The sequence below is a fragment of the Myxocyprinus asiaticus genome, chromosome 41 (genome assembly GCF_019703515.2).
Source record: "Myxocyprinus asiaticus isolate MX2 ecotype Aquarium Trade chromosome 41, UBuf_Myxa_2, whole genome shotgun sequence".
Lineage (NCBI taxonomy): Eukaryota > Metazoa > Chordata > Actinopteri > Cypriniformes > Catostomidae > Myxocyprinus > Myxocyprinus asiaticus.
In genome coordinates this window covers 16,361,926-16,370,699 of record NC_059384.1, presented here as the reverse complement: position 1 = coordinate 16,370,699, position 8,774 = coordinate 16,361,926, and positions in this window count along the sequence as shown.

Below are 8,774 nucleotides of genomic sequence, written 5' to 3'. Positions count from 1 at the left end.
CTTTGGCCCCAAAAAGTATTTGTACGCTTAGCTGAATTAATTTCCATTTATTGTAAAGAAAGATAACATAAGCACACTTTTCAAGCAAAACATTTAACAACAAAAATAAATAAATAAATAAAAAATAAAGTTAAGATTTAAACTTAACTTTAAGATTTTAATTTAAGATTGAAATTATAAATAAAAATGTAAAGTTGTTACGTTTTGAATTATAAAACAACAGATATTTAAAATTAAGACAAAAAATTATTTGGACACTTGATAATAGTTAATTCAATATTACAATTTCAAGTGTTTTAGTTTTTAGTTTGTGATCTTTTGTCTGCAGAACTTCTTAACTGTCTGGGCATATATGTATATATGTATTGAATTTAACTATTATATTATATATAAACATTAAACAGTTCTGAAAATAATAGGGAAAAAAAAAATATTTATCAACAAGTTAATATATTTAAAAAAAATATTTATCAACAAGTTCATCCACACTAGTCGATGTTCTAGTGTAGATGAACTGAATGCTTTGGTGGCTGGAACCTGGAGGAAACTTTCACCACAACTTTTACAGAAACTTGTTGATTCTATGCCCAGACATGGTCAAGAAGTTCTGTGAACGAAAGGATTGCAAACTAAAAACTAAAACACTTGAACTTGTAATCTTTAATGAAGCCATTATCAAGTGTCCAAATAATTTTTATATTAATTTTAAACCATATAGCTGTTGTTTTAGCATTTAAAACATAACAATCTTCTTTTTGTTAAATGTTTTGCTTGAAAAGTGTGCTTGTTATCTTTCTTTACAATAAATGCAACTTGGTTTAATGTTTTGTTTTCAAAAGCAAAGGAATTCATGCATTTTTATGTTCAGCCTAAGTGTCCAAATACTTTTTGGGGCAACTGTGTGTGTGTGTGTAATATATATATATATATATAACTTTTTTTTTTTAACCACTAGGGCATATTATTCTAACAATGGCTACCATGGAAACCCATGTGATTTACTTTTGTCTATGGAACACAAAAGAAGCCTCAGTCACCATCTACTTCAATTGCATTTTTCCCCCATACATTGAAAGTGAATGGTGACTGAGCCTAACATTTTTAGGTGAACACTAATGTCAACATCTAGAAAGTGTGTGTGTGTGTGTGTGTGTGTGTGTGTGTGTGTGTGTGTGTGTGTGTGTGTGTGTGTGTGTGTGTGGGCGGGTTTGGGTGGTTTACGAGAAAAACATTTTAGGTTACAAACGGGTAATTACAAGGTTATTATGCTATAAATGTGGTTTATGAGGACATTTCTAGTGTCCCCATAATTCAAATCGCTTAACCTACTAAACAATGTTTTTTTGAAAATGTAAAAATGCACAAAGTTTTTTGTGAGGTTAGGTTTAGGGTTAGGGTTAGGGGATAAAATCTATAGTTCATACAGTATAAAATCATTATGTCTATGGAGAGTCCTCATAAAGATAGCCGCACCAACGTGTATGTGTGTGTGTGTGTGTGTGTGTGTGTGTGCGTGCGTGCGTGCGTACACTGGTCAGTGTTAAGAGCTGCACATATATTGCACTGCTTTATTGGAGGCGGCTAGCCTTCCTTCATGAAGTGTCCCATGGTGAGCTTATGCTGTAAATCTTCTCTGTTGGGAGTCAGGACTCTGGTCGTTTGCTTCTGTTATCTGTTGTAGCAGTGTCGTGCGCTTTCTGATAATTATGCAAATCTCTCTCTATCCCTTTGAAAACTGTGAATGGCTATAAATTACTCAGTTTGATGCCCTTGTTAACATGAGACACCTTCACCAATACACTCCTGTTACATCATCTCTCCAACTTGATCTGTTATCTTTGTTTGATAAAAACTACTAGAACTACTTTCCTTCCGTGACTAACATATACGTTTCTAAAACAATGCATTTAAAGTGATTCATTGGTCGCTGAGTAGAAAGGAGAATTTAAGGACCCATTTATCTCTGTGGTCTCAAGGTCTCCTATGACAAACCATACTGACTGCAAGTTTTGGTTATCATACATCCTTGGTTTTACAACTGACCCACTTAAGTTTTTGCCACAGCACATTTTAAATAAAAGGGAAAACTCTTGTTTTATGTTGGCCAAACAACACCAACGCTGGTTATCACTTTGCCAACACGGATCATTAGCAGATGGCAGTGCATATTCAGCTGACAGATGAAATGAGATCCTGTCAAAGCTGCAAGAGACTGTCAAACACAATTTAGTTCCCAGTGGACAGCCCTGCAGGTTCTTTTCATCTGAATGCAGATGATTTTCTGTTACCCACCTTTGCAGGTCCGTTTAGGAGTGCCACTATATCAGCATACAGATTTGCAATAGAATTGGCTCAGGTAATTATCCTGCAGGACTAATGCACTGGTGTTCCTTAGGGGAATAATCAGTAAGCCAGCTCTCAGATGAGGAAGAACAGCAAATATGAAGTACTTAATAATCATCCTTTATGAAAAAGAAGTGTGGCAGTACCATGGTACAGAGATGTTATCAGGTGGTAGCCTAATAACATGGTACTTTGATATACACCATGATGTTGAATCATTATTATAGTCATTACCATGGTATTTACATGGTACTCTAAGGTGCATCAAAGAATGCCATTGAATTGCCATGGATGTCCAAAAACATGGTCCCTTTTTTTTTCTTTCTTTGTTATCATTCCCTTACATGGTAAGGGAAAGGTCACTGTGGGGCATTTACATTTCAAGAAGACCATTTTAAGATTTTCCTCTGGGTATCATGGGAAAAAAGGTATAAACAATGCATAAACATTTGTCATTTTCGTATGGGTGCTCTGTTAACATGCACCAGAGGCATGTGCATCACCTCTTATTTCCTATGCTAACCCTCGTTCTCACCTCGAAAATCCATCTGCGACAGCAAAATCCAACCAAAAATCATGTAGTGAGGGCAAGGGTTTAGTGGCATAAAATCTTGGAAAGATGCTCTGGAAAGAGTTGGAAGGAGTTTTGTTTGAGGCAGTTAGTAGCAAGTCAACAAGATATCCACAAGGCAGAATTATACATTTCTCTTGTGTATACACTTTGTTTCCTGAATAATATATGTGGAATTATGTGGCTTTTTCAACCGGTTTATTATTGTGGTATCAATTATTTCAGAAACCCCCTTACAGATACTCTATATTCTGCCTGCACACTAACCTTGTGTTTCAAATAGTGCTGTCAGTCGATTACATTTTTTAATCGTGATTAATCGCATTTTTTTTTTGTAGTTAATCGTGATTAATCGCAGATTTGAAAAGTGCTGAAATTTGAAACTATATTTACTTCTTTTCAAAATTAATATATTTCCATCTTAGAAAAGGAAACGAAACAAAACAATATGTAGCAATATAATGCTTTATTAAAATTTTTCCAAACAAAGCCTTCCACAATATAAAGACAATGCACTAAAATATCACCAATTCAAGTAATATTAAGTGTTTCCAAAAGCCTAAGTGGGAGTTTGACTAATTGAAAGAACTAGTCCCCACATAGGTTGCATATTCATTGCAATGGGCATTAAATCTCTTAAATCATCCTCCACAACATTAATCTGCCGGTAGACTGTGGCTATCCACTTTGTTACAGCAATGGTGAAGCCGCGTTCATGATTCGCTATGCCAGCATCGAGTGCCGCTTTGAACCATGAAAAGCGCTAGCCAACAAAATGTCTCATTCTGCGTTTTGGTGATAGTTAAGATTTGGTGTGCTTCTGTGGTAATTAAAACGTGCCTTACATAGGCTGAAAAATATTTGATTTCTATCAATAGTCCCATTTGGGCTTGTTTTGTACATCAAATAGTGTTAAGAGGTCCTCTCTCCATCATTTTATCACTGAAAGGGATAATCTTATAGCCATTATTCAATTGCATGCTAACCTTGTAGGCTCAACTTGATAGAAGGGCTCTGGCGCTGTTTTGTGTGCGTGTGTGTGTGTGTGTGTGTGTGTGTGTCGCGTTTGTGGTGTGTGCGTCAGTGTAATGACTCCGGGCGGTCACATTACAAAGGTTCCGCCCTTCACACAAGTGTTTATGCTGGTTTATACTGTATTAACGGTAATTGCGATTAAGAAAAATTAAACTTTTTTAATGAATCGCATGCGGTAACGCGTTAATTCTGACAGCTCTAGTTTCAAAGCCTGAGATACTGCAAAAAGCATAAGCATAGGTTTATCCTGTCTAGAGAGACTGCACTATGAATTTGGACCCATCTGTGTTATATTGTCTGCCCTGTAGTTGTAAGGGCACTGCTGGTTTATAGAGAACTAGAAGGGACATAGTAAGAACACAAAAATTGATTTTATATAGAGGTGATTGATGATCTCTCTCTCTCTCTCTCTCTCTCTCTCTCTCTCTCTCTCTCTCTCTCTCTCTACTGATTTCCTTACATCTTTTCCCAGTGTCTCCTGAGCATAAGGCACTCTCTCTCTATGAGCAATCTTTGTTAACAGAAGCTGTAGATAAGGACAATCAAATCACATCCTCATTTTCTGTACTGAGGTATTAAGTATTTTTATTTTAGTTTCAGCTTCAGTTTTTCAAAAAAATGTATGTTTTCATTTTCTAGTATTTTTTAACGACAATACTGAAACCTAGAGATTGAGGGCTTTTTATCACCAATTTCTGTACTCACACGGCAGTCAATAAGTCCCTCTTCACTCCTTTCCCCTTACCTCACCTCACTCTCACTCTAGAAGAACAGATTGTAGTTATAAAAAGAGATATTTATTCTATAAAAGTGGAGCTCATACTATAGACAATATTACGGTTGGTTACTGCATCTACTTATATATATGTACTGTGTACGTTTGGGTTCACATTAGGGCTGCGTTGTCTAACAACTGACTAGTCGATTAGTGGGGTCAACTACTAACATTATTAGTGGTGGTGGTTTTAATGGGATACGCAATTTCTTAAATTAACTGAGACACAACTTTGTTTTTGGGTTATGATAACTTTTGCTGTGCTTAACAGTGAATAACAGTCAGAACAGTAAAACCCTCTACAAGAAGTTTCGACTCTTAATGCTTTAGGTTTAGTCTTTTTATGCACTGTTGTTACAGCAAATAGCTGCATGAACAATACATTTCAAGACGATCACTGTCAGACATTAAATCCTCTGCTTTGAGTAATATTCACGTATTTGTGAGGGGATGTGGGGAGATTAAAGTCTTTGGCTGATTCTGTTGACACTGCTTAAATAAATTGTTGTTGCAAAAAGGTTTAAACTGCTTGATTTAGTAAACAAGATATGTACCCGCAATATTATCTTGCAGTTCTGCGCTTTTGAATGGGCAGCAAAGATCGTCCTGAAGCACACCGGTTACATAGAAGCATGTCATTCGGCATTCAGGATGCGCATAAGCGGTTTTGTGCCGCTCTGTATTGGAGCCTTTCTTAATTCTTACTTTGATAGTTTTGTGCAAAATCCAACGCCAGATATAGCTGCATGTTATAAAGCTCATTTAATCTCAATCCATTAAAAAGAGAGGGGTGAAACAAAAAGATGTATATGTATGGCACATTAATACAGTAATATGTTCCACAGCATACAAATTTAAACACATAAAGAGGAGTACAAATACCACAGCAACTTCTTTCCACTCTATTTTCAATTCCATCAAAACTAGTAATAGAATAATAGTGATGAATATGGAAAAGTTCAGTCTTTCAACCACCAGGGGGACATTAATTAACCAGGAGATTATAATGTTATGGCCAGGGGGTCAAGGTTTGGCTGGGAGATGCTGTAATTACACCAATATGAGGCCAGAAATCCATTGACAGCATTAACATTAGCTGTGTTTTCTGACAAAGTAAAATTTTCATACAGTAAAACAGCTAAATGTTATTTCTGAGGGCTTTTAACAGCTTGAAATAAGGATTAAGGAGTTGTAGGGAGTTCTCATGTTGATTGATTAGTCACATGACATCTTATTGACACCCTTTTCTTGATGTTTTACAGCACTTTATTTGTGAAGGATGGATTGTGAGCCATTAATGTTTAGTATATTTGCATAAATGTTAATGTTTGCACTGGTAATTGGTTTCAGGTGAATATTTTATTTATTTTTATGCCACTTGATCAACCTCAATTAGAACTAACCCTGCAACCTTCAACTTCATAACAACAGTACCTTTAAAATGAGGCTAAAAGCATTCTGCAAATATAAAATGTATCATAAAGCCTATTCAATATAGGTCTAGGCTTAAGGTCATGCACAACTGTAAAGGCGGATGTTCCTTTGAGAAAAGATATTGCCACTCGCACTTACTTTTGTGAAAATGTTCTTAGTTCGGGGCAATGGAGGAGTCAGGAGACAACGAAGCAGGTTCAAGGTTAGCTCTTTAATTTTCAGTTTTCACACACACGACGGTAACCGGTAATGTAATGTAATGTAGGTAAACATAAAGGTAATGTAGCACACTTTCAGGCACTCGGTCTGTTGTGCTTTCTGGTCATTCTCTCCCCCTCTGATGCTCTGGCATGCCTTTTAAGTCTCCCTCCGCCATCACTATAATGAGAGACAGGTGTTGGAGATAATTATGAACCAGGTGACGAGCCTTCCCGCTCTCTCTCTCCCACAGACCGACACATGACCACGCCCCCATGCCACAACTTTATTGATCCCTAAAGGGATACCTATGTTTGCATGCTACACTGGAAATTCTTAAATTGATTTGCCATGTTTAGACTGTTCACAAGAATTCTGGAAAACCCAAAATGGGGTCTCCAAAGGTCTCTGTCCTCATACACTCAGTAAACCCCAGAGCCTAGAAGAACTTGATGAAATAACAGAAAATATAAATACAGTCATCTGTAGCACTCTTGATAGTATCGCCCCCCTTCGATTAAAGAAAAAAGCCCTGCACCATGGTACAATGATCACACTCATGCTCTCAAGAGAGCAGCTCGGAAAATGGAGCGCAAGTGGAAGAATACAAAATTAGAGGTATATTGCGGTGTATGGAAGGATAGTGTCTGTAGCTACAGCAGGCACTAAAAGCTTCCAGGTCAGCATATTTTAGCAAACTCATAGAAAATAACCACAACAATCTTAGGTGTTTATTCAGTACTGTGGCTAAATTGGTTAGGAATAAATCCTCAACAGAACCAGATATTCTGTCGCAGCACAAGAGTAATGACTTCATGAATTTCTTTACTAATAAAATTGAAATAATCAGAAATAAAATTGGATTTATGCAATCATCTGTCACAGTACCTCAGAAAACAGTGTCTCATAATTTTCCTCATGTGCAAAATCCTTTGCTGTCATAGGTCATGAAGAGCTAAAAAACTTATCGAAACATCAAAAGCCACAACATGTTTGTTAGATCCAATACCAACCAAGCTCTTAAAAGAGGTATTCCCTGTAATCTCAGAACCTCTTCTTAATATTACTAACTCCTCGCTATCCTTAGGACATGTCCCAAGAAACTTTAAAATGGCAGTTATCAAACCACTTATTAAGAAGCCACAACTTGATCCTGGAGAATTGGCTAATTAGAGACCGATTTCAAATCTCCCGTTTATGTCGAATATACTAGAAAAGCTAGTATCCTCCCAAATATGTTCATTTCTACAGAGAAATAGTATATATGAACAATTTCAGTCAGGATTTAGGCCTCATCACAGTACAGAGACTGCACTTATCAGAGTTACAAATGACTTGCTCTTATCATCTGATCGCGGCTGCATTTCACTTCTAGTACTTTTAGATCTTAGTGCTGCATTCGACACAATAGATCACAACATTCTCTTGAATAGGCTAGAGAATTATATTGGCATTTGTGAAGTTGCATTAGCATGGTTTAGGTCCTATTTAGCAGACCGCTACCACTTTGTCTATGTAAAGGAGGAATTGTCAAACCAAACAAAAGTAAAGTATGGAGTGCCACAGGAATCAGTTTTAGGGCCTCTGCTTTTTTCCTTGTATATGCTTCCCCTGGGAGATATTATCAGGAGTCGTGGAATAAGTTTCCACTGTTATGCCGACGATACCCAACTTTATATTTCTTCAAAATCTGAGATTTCACAATTCTCCAAATTAGCAGAGTGTATCAGTAAAATAAAAGATTGGATGGTGTTACGTCCCTATTAGTCTAGGGGTATCGAAGGGACATCAGCATAAACCAGAACAGAACCAACTAGAACAACCTTGTAAATAAACAGAAGGAGGCTTACGCAGACCACCAACAAGGCTTGAACCATAAGAAGAGAGCTTTACTGAGAATTAAACGTATTTACATAAACACGGTCCAACAAAAGAACACAAAAAAGGTGAAATGGGAACAAGAGTGTTGCCAACAAAAAGAAACAAGGAAAACCAAAATGCCAACTAACTAAAGGCAGTAAAGGCTTATTGAAAACAAAACACAAAATATATCTGCCTTCTCTAACTAAAACAAAAACTTACAATTGGTGGCAACCACTCCTTACCTGGTGTTACTAGACAGTGTTAAGGTCTAAATGTTGCAACATTTGCAAAAATAAAACGAGCATCAAGAAAGGTCCAAGGACCTTACAAAGTCAAAAGAAGAAAACAAAACAAAGAAAACAAACTAAAAAGCTTTACAACAAAAGCCACAAGCAATACAAAACAGGTCCTCTCGTATAACAGCCATCTTGAATTTTATAGACCTAGGTGATCTCAGGTCTCCATGTGCAATTGGCTGATCACACAAGACAGGCAGCGATTGGCTAGAACAAATGCAAATGGATGAACCAATGGGGGGCAGGCTCCTGCAACAGA